At 41.5% G+C, this 15,014-nt stretch overlaps 1 protein-coding gene across 3 annotated transcripts in view; it reads right to left on the reverse strand.

Moving 5' to 3' along the window:
- LOC110491374 (phosphatidylcholine:ceramide cholinephosphotransferase 1) overlaps window positions 1-15,014 on the reverse strand; it is a 48,815-nt gene that overhangs the window by 24,065 nt on the left and 9,736 nt on the right. The window contains exon 1 of one of the 3 annotated variants that reach the window (XM_021564773.3): window positions 14,512-14,747. The exons of 1 other annotated variant lie outside the window; for it this stretch is intronic. The gene's annotated coding sequence lies outside the window, so the exon portion shown is untranslated. Of the gene's footprint in view, window positions 1-13,704; window positions 14,003-14,511; window positions 14,748-15,014 lie in introns of those variants that run through there. One more of the 3 variants, XM_021564772.3, reaches the window with a different exon arrangement.

The raw sequence follows: 15,014 nt of genomic DNA on the forward strand, positions 1-15,014 counted from the left end.
AATGTGCTCTCTCACCAATTTTTGCACATTCATTGTTTCATAGCTTCATTGTGTGAGTTGTTTGTTTGATTGTTAGTGTATATCAATTCCCCATTACATACAGTGCCGTCTGAAAGTATTCAAACCCCTTGACATTTTTCCACTTTGATACATTACAGCCTTATTCTAAAATGAATAAAATAAACAAAAAACCCAAATTTACACACACAATACCCAATAATAACAAAGCGAAAACTGATTTTAGTAATTGTTGCAAATGTATTAAAAATAAAGACAGAAATACCTTATGTAAGTATTCTGGCACTTTGCTATGAGACTGGAAATTGAGATCAGGTGCATCCTGTTTCCGTTGATCATCCTTGAGATTTTTCTACAACTGGATTAGAGTGCACCTGTGGTAAATTAAATTGATTGGACATGATTTGGAAAGGCACACACCTGTCTATATAAAGGTCCCATAGTTGACAGTGTATGTCAGAGCAAAAACCAAGCCACGAGGTTGAAGGAATTGTCCATAGAGCTCCGAGATAGGATTGCGTCGTGGGGAAGGGTACCAAAAAAAAATTATGCCGCATTGAAGGTCCAACAACACAGCGGGCTCCATCATTCTTAAATGGAAGAAGTTTGAAACCACCAAGACTCTTCCTAGAGCCGGCTGCCAAGCCAAAATGAGCAATCGGGGGAGAAGGACCTTGGTCAGGGAGGTGACCACGAATCCTAATGTCACTGACAGAGCGCTAGAGTTCCTCTGTGAAGATGTGAGAACCTTCCAGAAGGACAACCATCTCTGCAGCACTCCACCAATCAGGCCTTTATGGTAGAGAGACCAGACGGAAGCCACTCCATAAAAGGCACATGACAGAGGTTGACAAAGGCACCGAAAGACTCAAGACCATGAGACAAGATTCTCTAGTCCAAGATTAAACTCTTTGACCTGAATGCCAAGCGTCACGTCTGGAGGACACCTGGCACCATCCCTACGGTGAAGCATGGTGGTGGCCGCATCATGCTGTGGGGATGTTTTTCAGCGGCAGGGACTGGGAGACTAGTCAGGGTCGAGGCAAAGATGAACGGAGCAAAGAGGGCTCCCAAGTGGCGCAGCGGTCTAAGGCACTGCATCTCAGTGCTAGAGGTGTCACTTCAGACCCAGGTTCGATCCTGGGTTGCATCACAACCAGCCGTGATCGGAAGTCCCATAGGGTGACGCACAACTGGCCCAGCATCGTCCAGGTTAGGGGAGTGTTTGGCCGGGTTAGGCTGTCATTGTAAAATAAGAATTTGTTCTTAACCGACTTGACTAGTTAATAAAAAAAGAGATCCTTGATGAAAACCTGCTCCAGAGTGCTCAGGACCTCAAACTGGGGCGAAGGTTCACCGTCCAACAGGACACTGACCCTAAGCACACAGCCAAGACACAGGTGTGGCTTCTGGACAAGTCCCTGAATGTCCTTGAGTGGCCCAGCCAGAGCCTGGACTTGAGCCCGATCAAACATATCTGGAGAGATTTAAAAGTAACTGTGCAGCAATGCTCCCCATCCAACCAGACAGAGCTTGAGGATCTGCATAGAAGAATGAGAAACTCCAAATACAGGTGTGCCAAGCATTTAGCATCATACCCAAGAAGACTTGAGGCTGCCAAAGGTGCTTCAAAGTATGGAATACATTTTTACTTATGTAAATGTGATATCATTTTTAACAAATGTTTCAAAAAACCAATTTTTGCTTTGTGTGTAGATTGAAGAGGGGGAAAAATGTACATTTTAGAATTACATACACTTAGGTTGGAGTCATTAAAACTTGTTTTTCAACTACTCCACACGTCTTGTTAACAAACTGTAGTTTTGAAAAGTCAGTTAGGACATCTATTTTGTGCATGACAAGTAATTTTTCCAATAATTGTTTACAGACAGATTATTTCACTGTATCACAATTCCAGTGGGTCAGAAGTTTACATACACTAAGTTGACGGTCTTTAAACAGCTTGGAAAATTCCAGAAAATGGTGTCATGCTTTAGAAGCTTCTGATAGGCTAATTGACATCATTTGAGTCAATTGGAGGTGTACCTGTGGATGTATTTCAAGGCCTACCTTCAAACTCAGTGCCTCTTTGCTTGACATCATGGGAAAATCAAAAGTAATTAAATTGTAGACCTCAAGTCTGTTTCATCCTTGCCTGAAGGTACCACGTTCATCTGTACAAACAATAGTATGCAAGTATAAACACCATGGGACCACGCAGCCGTCATACCGCTCAGGAAGGAGACGCGTTCGGGCAAAGGACCTTGTGAAGATGCTGGAGGAAACAGGTACAAAAGTATCTATATCCACAGTAAAACAAGTTCTATGTCCACATAACCTGAAAAGCCACTCAGAAAGGAAGAAGCCACTGGCCCAAACCCCCATAAAAAAGTCAGACTACTGTTTGCAACTGCTCATGGGGACAAAGATCGTACTTTTTGGAGAAACATCCTCTAGTCTGATGAAACAAAAATAGAACTGTTTTTGCCATAATGACCATTTATGTTTAGAAGAAAAGGGGGAGGCTTGCAACCCGAAGAACACCATCCCAACCGTGAAGCACGGGGATTGGCAGCATCATGTTTTGGGGGTGCTTTGCTTCAGGTTGGACTGGTGCGCTTCACAAAATAGATGGCATCATTCGGAATGAAAATTATGTGGATATATTGAAGCAACATCAATACATCAGTCAGGAAGTTAAAGATTGTCCATCTGGAAGACCCATTTGCGACCAATGACCCCAAGCATACTTCTAAAGTTGTGGAAAAATGGCTTAAGGACAAAGTCAAGGTATTGGAGTGTGATGAAAGAAATAAAAGCTGAAATAAATCATCCTCTACTATTATTCTGACATTTCAAATTCTTAAAATAAAGTGGTGATCCTAACTGACCTAAGACAGAATTTTTACTCTGATTAAATGTCAGGAAGTGCGAAACACTAAGTTGAAATGTACTTGGCTAAGATGTATGTAAACTTCTGACTTCAACTTTATATCACCAGTAGTGTATTTACTGTTAATTCCTATAATTTCTAATGTACAATGTTTTAATTTGGTTGTGGTAATTTATTTTCATGCATTCAATATTATTATTCCAGTCTTCCTATTCTCATTGTTTGTAGAGTGCACAACCTACGCAACACTTCTGAGAAACAAGTATTGGTTTATTTAATTCAATTTTGAAATTTCGAGTTGTCAATTCAGTCATTGTCTTTTGTTTGGAGTGCTCCTGTCAATGTTAAGGACACACACAAATAGAAATAGGCTTATGGGGGGCGCTGGTGAGCAGCAACATGTGAACATGCGTTTGAGACGCTCCGATGCAGGGCGAACAATTTACTATTAATACTTGAACAACCCCCACTGTGTTAATTTTGTAACATTTAATTTGGAATCAAAACCAATTTACTAATGTCTTTTTTGCAGAAATGTTTGGCCTTTTATTCGTAAAATGTTGAGACAACAGCTGCGGGCCACAAAGGAGCAGGTCTCTGCTGAAGTCTCGGCTCACCTGACACGGACTCTGATCCCCCCCGACTTAGCCATGGTAATGGCGGCTATCATTAAATCTGAACAGACTGTGCTGGCTAAGGTGGAGTCACTATCCACTGACCTAATCGGCACTAATAGCTATTCTCGCCACCGAGGTCAACATAAAGATCAACTCCGTTAGACTTGGCGAGACATGACACTCGTCTGAATAGCCTGGCAGTTGGCGCAAATATTTACTCCGACAAAGTGGTCACACTGGAAGAGCAAGTCACCCAGCTATCATCCGATGTCGTCAAATTTACTTCCAAGGTTGAGGACTTCGAGAACAGACAGTGCCGGGGGAACGGTCACATTTTTCGTTGTGAGAGGGACTCGAGACCATAGGCGGAATGCGGCCTACCCTGTCCATAGCTAAACTGCTACAGGAAAATCTAGGCCTATCATTGGCGACATAATACCAGCTAGCCATTGTGGGCTCATACTATGACCCTGCACTAGCCGTGCTAATGCGACCAAGGACCAACTAGTGAATTCATATCTTGATTAGAAACGTGCCTCCACCCTGCTCCTAAAAAAAGACAATTATTCAACATATACCACCTACCTATACCTCATTGTTTTACTATCCTTCAAATATGCATATTGCATGAGATACCTTACATAACTGGAGGTGGTTCCCGCCAGAATCCCTTCCCTAGGTGTAAACTTGATTATGTTGGCCCTGGATAGAGCTCTACTGAGGTTCAGTTTAATGTGGTAGCATTTTGCTCTTGTCTAGGAGAGGTAGATGCAGTCATCCAACTGGGGGAAGGCCAGCATAGGGGTCCAAGGTTTTCTGGGTATTTTGTCGTTTCTCTTTTTTTAAATATTTTATTACTCAGACCCTTCAGCACACTGGCCATGTGATCGTACTAACACATTTCTGATTACTATGACTAATTCACATACTCTAGGCTCCACATGCTATCAGCTGGGACGTGAAAGGAATTAACCAGGTGGTCAAGTGTAGCCGAGTGTATGCTCATCTTAAGTCTGGACATTGTTTTTCTCCAAGAGACCCATCTCCGGTCCAGCAACCATGATAAACTTAAGAGGATGGGTAGACCAACTATTTCACTCCTACTTTGGTGCTAAGGCCAAAGGAACAGCCATCCTCTGGCCTTAGCAGAGGATGGCACACTGTTTGTCTCCTCCCAAAGTCATTTCAGATACTAATGGAAGAACTATTAGTGATGGGGAAATGGTTTAGCAGACAGGTTATTCTGGCTAACCTCTATGGTCCTAATTGGGATGAAGCTCAATTTCTCTGACATCACAACACTTCCTGACCTTAACTCTGATCATTTGATATTGGGCGGAGAGTTCAATTGTGTATTGCATCCAAGTCTAGACAGATCCAGACCGAAGCCCAACAATGTCATTTAAAAATCAGGCACAGTAATCAACTCATTTCTAGAATCCTACAATTTCTCTGATCCATGGAGGAGCAGCAATCCCAATGCTAAAAAGTAATCATTTTTTTCCCCCTCCAGTCCACCCCTCATATTATTTTCTGCCAAAGTCAATGTTCAAACATCTGGACAGCTACATTTCCAACTTCATTTGGAATAAGTCAAATCCACAAATGAGAAAGGTATATCTAGAGAGACCTAAGCCTGCAGGCTTAATATATCTAAATGTGTTTATTGGGTTTCTACATTTGAAAACAAGGATGGCCCATCACGGAGTTAGTCAAGCCTTCCAACTTCTCCGGTCTCGCTCCTGTGCTCCCCAATGCCCATGAACCTTGGCACCCATGTTTTGAACCCTATTGTTAAGAACTCCCTATTCCGAAGTCACTTTAGCCTTTAACAAGCAAGCGGCTTCTCTCCATTAACATCCAATCATCTCTTCTCAGCGTCACAGATTGACACGGCATTCTAGTTCTGGCATAGGAACGGTCTGGTGTTTTTTTGTGACCTATTCGTTGATAACTCATTTGATACGGAGGGTTGACCATAATATTTCCAATACACACTTTTTTTTAAGATACCTGCAAACTCACAGCTGTTCAAAAATGGTTTCCCTTCCTTTCCACTCGAGCCTACTAAGTGTCCAGTCGAGAGGTGCATAGATCTTAACCCTTATCTGAAGGGCACAATCTCCAGATTATACGACATAATACAGAACATTAAATCCGCCTTCCTTTGCAAATACAAGAAAGACATACCTGATGATATATGGCAAGAAATGTATTGAGCGTATCCACACTAAAGGTCGACCGATTAAATCGGAATGGCTCTCCTGTTCTCCACTCATTACCTGTATTAACTGCACCTGTATAAAAGACACCTGTCCACACACTCAAACAGACTCCAACCTCTCCACAATGGCCAAGACCAGAGTGCTGTGTAAGGACATCAGGGATAAAATTGTAGACCTGCACAGGGCTGGGATGGGCTACAGGACAATAGGCAAGCAGCTTGGTGAGAAGGCAACAACTGTTGGTGCAATTATTAGAAAATGGAAGAAGCTCAAGGTGATGGTCCATCACCCTCGGTCTGGGGCTCCATGCAAGATCTCACCTCGTGGGGCATCAATGATCATAAGGAAGGTGAGGGATCAGCGCAGAACACGGCAGGGACCACAGTCTCAAAGAAAACCATTTAACACACTACGCCATCATGGATTAAAATCCTGCAGCGCACGCAAGGTCCCCCTGCTGAAGCCAGCGCATGTCCAGGCCCGTCTGAAGTTTGCCAATGACCATCTGGATGATCCAGAGGAGGATTGGGAGAAGGTCATGTGGTCTGATGAGACAAAAATAGAGTTTTTTGGTCTAAACTCCACTTGCCGTGTTTGGAGGAAGAAGAAGGATGAGTACAACCCCAAGAATGGCCCAAGGGCCATGTATCGTGAGATCTTGGCCAACAACCTCCTTCCCTCAGTAAGAGCATTGAAGATGGGTCATGGCTGGGTCTTCCAGCATGACAACGACACGAAACACACAGCCAGGGCAACTAAGGAGTGGCTCCGTAAGAAGCATCTCAAGGTTTTGGAGTGGCCTAGCCAGTCGCCAGACCTGAACCCAATAGAAAATCTTTGGAGGGAGCTGAAAGTCCGTATTGCCCAGCGACAGCCCCGAAACCTGAAGGATCTGGAGAAGGTCTGTATGGAGGAGTGGGCCAAAATCCCTGCTGCAGTGTGTGCAAACCTGGTCACGAACTACAGGAAACGTATGATCTCTGTAATTGCAAACAAAGGTTTCTGTACCAAATATTACGTTCTGCTTTTCTGATGTATCAAATACTTATGTCATGCAATAAAATGCTAATTAATTACTTAAAATCATACAATGTGATTTTCTCAAAAAAAAAATAGATTCCGTCTCTCACAGTTGAAGTGTACCTATGATAAAAAAAAAATTGACCACTACATGCTTTGTAAGTAGGAAAACCTGCTAAATCGGCAGTGTATCAAATAGTTGTTCTCCCCACTGTACATAAATATTATTTGATGTACAGTGCCTTGCGAAAGTATTCGGCCCCCTTGAACTTTGCGACCTTTTGCCACATTTCAAGCTTCAAACATAAAGATATAAAACTGTATTTTTTTGTGAAGAATCAACAACAAGTGGGACACAATCATGAAGTGGAACGACATTTATTGGATATTTCAAACTATTTTAACAAATCAAAAACGGAAAAATTGGGCGTGCAAAATTATTCAGCCCCTTTACTTTCAGTGCAGCAAACTCTCTCCAGAAGTTCAGTGAGGATCTCTGAATGATCCAATGTTGACCTAAATGACTAATGATGATAAATACAATCCACCTGTGTGTAATCAAGTCTCCGTATAAATGCACCTGCACTGTGATAGTCTCAGAGGTCCGTTAAAAGCGCAGAGAGCATCATGAAGAACAAGGAACACACCAGGCAGGTCCGAGATACTGTTGTGAAGAAGTTTAAAGACGGATTTGGATACAAAAAGATTTCCCAAGCTTTAAACATCCCAAGGAGCACTGTGCAAGCGATAATATTGAAATGGAAGGAGTATCAGACCACTGCAAATCTACCAAGACCTGGCCGTCCCTCTAAACTTTCAGCTCATACAAGGAGAAGAGCGATCAGAGATGCAGCCAAGAGGCCCATGATCACTCTGGATGAACTGCAGAGATCTACAGCTGAGGTGGGAGACTCTGTCCATAGGACAACAATCAGTCGTATATTGCACAAATCTGGCCTTTATGGAAGAGTGGCAAGGAGACAGCCATTTCTTAAAGATATCCATAAGAAGTGTCGTTTAAAGTTTGCCACAAGCCACCTGGGAGACACACCAAACATGTGGAAGAAGGTGCTCTGGTCAGATGAAACCAAAATTGAACTTTTTGGCAACAATGCAAAACGTCATGTTTGGCGTAAAAGCAACACAGCTGAACACACCATCCCCACTGTCAAACATGGTGGTGGCAGCATCATGGTTTGGGCCTGCTTTTCTTCAGCAGGGACAGGGAAGATGGTTAAAATTGATGGGAAGATAGATGGAGCCAAATACAGGACCATTCTGGAAGAAAACCTGATGGAGTCTGCAAGAGACCTGAGACTGGGACGGAGATTTGTCTTCCAACAAGACAATGATCCAAAACAAAGCAAAATCTACAATGGAATGGTTCAAAAATAAACATATCCAGGTGTTAGAATGGCCAAGTCAAAGTCCAGACCTGAATCCAATCGAGAATCTGTGGAAAGAACTGAAAACTGCTGTTCACAAATGCTCTCCATCCAACCTCACTGAGCTCGAGCTGTTTTGCAAGGAGGAATGGGAAAAAATTTCAGTCTCTCGATGTGCAAAACTGATAGAGACATACCCCAAGCGACTTACAGCTGTAATCGCAGCAAAAGGTGGCGCTACAAAGTATTAACTTAAGGGGGCTGAATAATTTTGCATGCCCAATTTTTCAGTTTTTGATTTGTTAAAGTTTGAAATATCCAATAAATGTCGTTCCACTTCATGATTGTGTCCCACTTGTTCTTGATTCTTCACAAAAAAAATACAGTTATATCTTTATGTTTGAAGCCTGAAATGTGGCAAAAGGTCGCAAAGTTCAAGGGGGCCGAATACTTTCGCAAGGCACTGTATGCATGTATGTATGTATGTATGTATATATATATATATGTATATATATGTATGTGTATGAGAGAGAGAAAAACACTCAAAAGAACAGATGATTTTCGGTCGACCTCGATTTTCTTTAGGTCGGGACAGCCCTATGTGAGACCAATCATATTGGCATCGTGTCATTGTTCTGCCACATGGATGTCCCACATGGATGTCAACTCAATTTGAAACTGGCCAGAGGGAAAAAGAGGACACTGACATTTTCTCAATTTGCCTATTCTATTACCATTTCCTAAGAACACAATGAAATGCTGCAATCTAGTATCAGGGGTAGACGTAACATAGTAAATGAAAATATGGGACACTCAAATTAGTATGATTTGGTATGTATTAAATTTGTGGATGTCCATCATCCATTTCTTATGATAGGTTACAGATTACTATTTGAATGATATCGTACAAATTGCAAATCATACAATATGTTAAATTTGCAATACATATAGGTTACAAATTCCAATTTGTTGTGGCTAACATTAGCTAGGTGGCTAACATTAGCTAGGTGGCTAACATTAGCTAGGCATTAGGGGTTAATGTTAGGGTTAGCTAACATGCAAAGTACCTAAAATGTAGTATAAAAGTTTCTAACTAGCCAAAATGCTAAAGTTGTCTGTAATGAGATTCGAACAAACAACCTTTGGGTTGCTAGACGTTCACGTTTTTGCCTTAATTAACCTTCTGTCTTATGTAACCATACCAAATGTAACACATTAGTGTCCCAGATTTTTTAGTTTACTGTGATACGTCTAGTCTATGAGACCAGCCTGGAAATTGACACCAAATTTCGTAATACATGGCATGGTATTATTCCATCCAGATGAAATACAAGAGCAGGCCAACAGCCCTATTGTCCAAAATAGCACCTGACCGTGTAGAATAGAACACATGTTCTCTGTTCTGCATGTTTATATGGTAATAGCTAATTAGACATCATTGTAGATCCAATCGCAACCTTTCCCCTGCTGGATCCTTAATTAAGATGGTGCAGAAGCAGCAGCCCAAGAAGACCGGCAGGAACTTCAGAAAGAGTTTGCTCAAGGCCGACAACATGAAGCCGCAGAATGAACTGCTATACTAGTTAAGCCTATACTATTTCAAACTTTGAAGGTGCAAGTCAATCTGCATCCAAGAGCCCAGGGGCACCGGAGCCTGTCCAAGTTTAATTAATCCTAACGGGAGAGAGAGAAAATAATCAGGGATGTGAAGACAGAAGACGGCAGGGCTGAATCTCTAATTTAATTAAAGCTTAAGAGGCAAGTTATTGTTGCAGCTTCTGTCCTGAGTGCTCATTCATATCCTCAGCAACCATGTGATGGTGGAAACTCATGCACGCTGGAAATCTAGGCCCAACTAGCTACATGATCAAAGTTTTGATTGAGAAGAAATTAAATGCTCACACTATATATGCTAATCATTATCTGTTTGGCAACAGTGGTTGGTCTTACTGGAAAAACCAACACCATCTGTCGTCATTGTTTTACCCTACAGCCTTTTGAAATACAATGTTAACATGATCTAGATTATAGGCTATAGGCAGACACTCACTGTTTACATTACAAGTAGGCCTAAATCCTGGGCATGCATAAACATTCCACCCCCTGAATGTCACCGTGTGTTTTTACAAGATTCACATGACAGGATATAGAATTGACACATAATTTACAGTAACAAGAAAAAGTATGTGAACCCTTTGAGTTACCTGGATTTCTGCATGAATTGGTCATTACAATCTTCATCCAAGTCACAACAATAGACAAAAACAGTCTGCTTAAACTAATAACAAACTATACGTGCTCATGTCTTTATTGAACACAGTGTAAAAATTCACGGTGCAAAAAGTATGTGAACCCTTGACTTTAATAACTAGTTGACCATCTTTTGGCAGCAATAACATCAAGCAAACATTTTCTGTAGTTGGGGGATCAGACCAGCTCAACGGTCAGGAGGAATTTTGGACCATTCCGCTTTACAAAACTGTTCCAGTTCAGCAATATTCTTGGGATGTCTGGTGTGAACCACTCGAGGTCATGCCACAGCATCTCAAGTCAGGTTGAGGTCAGGACTCTGACTTGGCCACTCCAGAAGGCGCAATTTCTTCTGTTGAAGCCATTCCGTTGTTGATTTACTTCTGTGTTTTGGGTCGTTGTCCTGTTGCGTCACCCAACTTCTGTTGACCTTCAAACTCGTAGAGCCTTACATCTCCTGCAAAATGTCTTGATAGACTGGGGAATTCATTTTTCTGTCAATGATAGCAAGCTGTTCAGGCCCTAGGGCAGCCCCAAACCATGATGCTCCCTCCACCATACTTTACAGTTGGGATGAGGTTGATGTTGGTGTACTGGGCCTTTTTTCCCCTCCACAGTGTTGCGTGTTCCTTCCAAACAACTCAACTTTAATCTGTCCACAGAATACATCCAGGTGCTCTTTTACGAACTTCAGACATGCAGCAATGTTTTTGGTTTTTTTTGGACAGCAGTGGCTTCTTCCATGGTGTTCTCCCTTGAGCACCATTCTTGTTTAGTGTTTTACGTGTTGTAGACTCATCAACAGAGATGTTAACATCTTCCAGAGATTTCTGTAAGTCTTTAGCTGACACTAGGATTCTTTTAACCTCAATGAGCACTCTGCGGGGTGCTCTTGCAGTCATCTTTGCAGGACGGCCACTGCTAGGGAGAGTAGCAACAGTGCTGAAACTACTCCATTTATACACAATTTGTCTTACCATGGACTGACTTTTAGAGATACGTTTAACCCTTTCCAGCTTTATGCATGTCAACAATTCTTAATCTTAGGTCTTCTGAGATCTATCAGGCAATGCTTCTTGTGAATGGCAAACTCAAATTTGGAGTGTTTTTTAATGGGGCAAGGCAGCTCTAACCAACATCTATCTCATGTCATTGATTGGACTCCAGGTTAGCTGACTCCTGACGCCAATTAGCTTTTGGAGAAGTCATTAGCCTAGGGGCTCACATACTTTTCCCAACCTACTCTGAATGTTTAAACTTTGTACTCAATAGACAAAGAGATACAATAATTTGTGTGTTATTAGCTTAAGCACACTGCGTTTGCCTATTGTTGTGACTTAGATGAAGATTAGATCAAATGTTATGACCAATTCATGCAGAAATCCAGGTAATTCCAAAATGGTTCATACTTTTTCTTGCCACTAAGGGACGTGCTATATGGATCCCTGGGACGTCCCTACCCTGCTGAATGTTTTATTTTTTTAAATGTAAGGGTTAGGTAATGGTTGTAATTAAAGTTAGTATAGGGATGTCTCAAGGGTCCCAAATAGCAGTGGCCCATTATATATGAAATGGTTTTCTTCTGATCTGTCCTTGGAACTGTGATGGTATAGGAGGCTACCTTGATTTTGGATAGTAATTCAAATGTTAGCCTTCTTCAAGAGGGTCATTATCATTTTAAACCTCATGTTTCCCGTGTATGTGCTCTGCAAGCAGGTAAGCAATGTGTAGAATCATTGAAAGCAGTGTTTCCTGGCATGGCTAATGTTCGAAGTGTTCAGTTGCTTGTCATGGGCGGCAGGTAGCCAAGTGGTTAAGAGCGTTGAGCCAGTAACCGAAAAGTAGCTGGTTCAAATCCCCAACCGACTAGGTGAAAAATCTGTAGATGTACCCTTGAGCAAGGTACTTAACCTTAATTGCTCCTGTAAGTTGCTTTGGATAAGAGCGTCTGCTGAATGACTCAATTGTAAATGCTTACCACGTGTAGACAAAACATGCTCTAAGTCACCTCTCCTCTGTGCCCTGGTTGAGTTATAAAATTTGAAAAACATTGGCACAGCTGCAGACCCATACAAATCATTCAATGGATCTATTCCTCCAAGGACAGTTTATTCCTGACAGGCCTTGAGTGTCTCACTTTTTCCACACACAAAAGCCAAAGCGCTCAACGACCATGTTTAAACAAACTGCAAGGAGACCACACAAGGGGCTATGGCATCTCATTCTGGATGGCTAAAGGAGGCAAAAGTTGCCTTGGAAATTAATACCTCTCCCTGTTTTAAAGCCCAAGTATGCTGCTAAACATCCACTTAGGTTACAATTTAGAATAGTTGATTGCCTGCCTGAGGAACATTTGTGAGATATCTTTCATGTTTGAACAAAAACATTTTAAAAATACAATGCAAGTAATTTATATCTATACACATGATGAACTAGATTCAGCAACAGGACATTTTTTTCTTGAGCAGAATAACTTGTAGACTGCAAATTGACCACAGGAAGCCAAACTGATGTAATATTGGACCAAAATATAACTTCAAGCCTTGCTTACATTTGTATACAATCACGTGTCTCTTATGCGTGGGAATACTTGGGAACAGATTGCCAAAATTACAATAAAACTTGGAGCTGAATTCCTGGTGTTTTTAGTCTTATGTCCAACAACAAAAAACTTGTTTTGAATTTGTTGTGGATGAAAACGTGGTGGCCAAATAATACCGCCCACCAGTTGGGGAACCGTGCTATACACCTTTATCGTGTAAAGAAAATCTATATCATGTGATATGTTTAACATTGCAGGATTCATTCTTTATAAACAATAAAATATGTGCAAGATTCCTTCCATAATCCTATATTTCACTGCACTAGTGTCACTTCTCTCTGGAGATGGCTCCGGCTGCACCCCTTTCTGTTGCCTGGGATACGAAGGTAAGGAGTGGTTGATGAAAGGTGTCCTCCACTAAATACACCTTGGTGATTTCTAATGAGCCATGGATAGCCACAGACTCCTGGCATAATGCTAACGGAAAATGCCTCTTCGCTATCAGCCACTAGACCAAACAACTGTATTTACAGTCACGTTGATTGCACTGACTGAATATTAATGTCATTAGCAGAATTAGCTATGTAGTTGGCAAAAATATCGAAAAATCACTGCCACGGGCGCGCCTAGTGAAGACCGATTAATCGAGTCAAATCCCCTACCTTTATGCACTCGCAGCGCCTACTCTCGTTAAACTAGCGATCCAGCAAAAGTTTATGCATGAAAGCTGTTTGGCATCTCATTTCATCCTCACCTTGACCTGAAATGCATCAGGTGTGCAGTCAGAAGCTCCCCGAGACACGAAACCTGTCAAATAGACCCAGAAAAAAATTGTGTGGCGTACGATAGAAGAGTCCTTGCCTCCGATAAATGGAGAAAATGTAAAGGCACCCTATATTCCTACAGCAGTTTCACTAATGCACAGCCCAGTTCTCGTTTTTACTGCGCTACTAATCACGAACAGCGATGTAACTGTAAAATCCTGGAAATGTGCAAATCTCGGTGCATGAGTGAAAATATGTGCCCCATGCTCAGTGCTCTTTTTATATTGTATGGCCCTCTGGTGGAGAGAAGCGGTATTTTCCTGATAGAAACCATATGGCGGGGAGCAAAAAAATAATACAAATACATTTGAAATAATGTTCGTTGTTGGACATAAACGACTGTAAAAATCACCAGGTAATCAGTTCAAAGTGATATTAAGTTAGGAAATATATTCTCAAGTATTCCCACGCATAAATAGAGAGACATATGTGAGCGTATCCCATTGTAATCAAGGTTTGAAATGATTCTGTTTTTGCCAAACTATATCCGTTTGGTATTCTTGCGGTTAATTTGCAGTGTACGAATGATGTATAACAATTATGTTCCGAACCCCGAACATTCACCCAAGGAAAAATCTGCCCACTGCTGAATTTAAATTGGGGGCCATAGCGGATAATCTTGCCTGTGGAACAGATGGTGAATTTCTAAATACACCGTTTGGAACATGACAGTGTTTTGATTCTGGAAATGGTCCTTTACAAGCCAGGATGTTGAATACAATTATATTTTAACTTACTCTGCCGATTATCTGTAGTGTTGGTCCTTCAGCTGGTCGAAAGTTGAGAGAAAATATCCACAGGAAAGTATTGTTTACCCGACCTTTAAGAGCGCCAGTACTGAAGTTGAAATTTCACCTGGCACATGCGCAAAATCATGTAAAAACCTTCAAGACATCGTATACTATGAATGGCTCATGTGCAAGAGCAAAACACATATTGATTGCCACACACATAGGCTGTGTTTAGACAGGCTGCACAATTCTGATCTTTTTTCTACAAATTGGTATTTTGACCAATAACATTTTTTAACATCTTTTCTGGGGGCTGATCTGATTGGTCAAAAGGCCAATTAATGAAAAACAAAGAGATCAGAATTGGGCTGGCTGTCTAAAAGCAGCCTGTGTGTAGACCTGTGTTTTGAAGTTGGTTTAATAATAATTTCCTGTGTATATTTTCTCTCAAATTTCAACCAGCTGAGGGACCAGCTGAGTAAGAGTAAATATATTTGTATTCTACGTTC

Source organism: Oncorhynchus mykiss, chromosome 16 (assembly GCF_057628025.1).
Source record: "Oncorhynchus mykiss isolate SJ-2025 chromosome 16, ASM5762802v1, whole genome shotgun sequence".
In the NCBI taxonomy this organism is placed as follows: domain Eukaryota; kingdom Metazoa; phylum Chordata; class Actinopteri; order Salmoniformes; family Salmonidae; genus Oncorhynchus; species Oncorhynchus mykiss.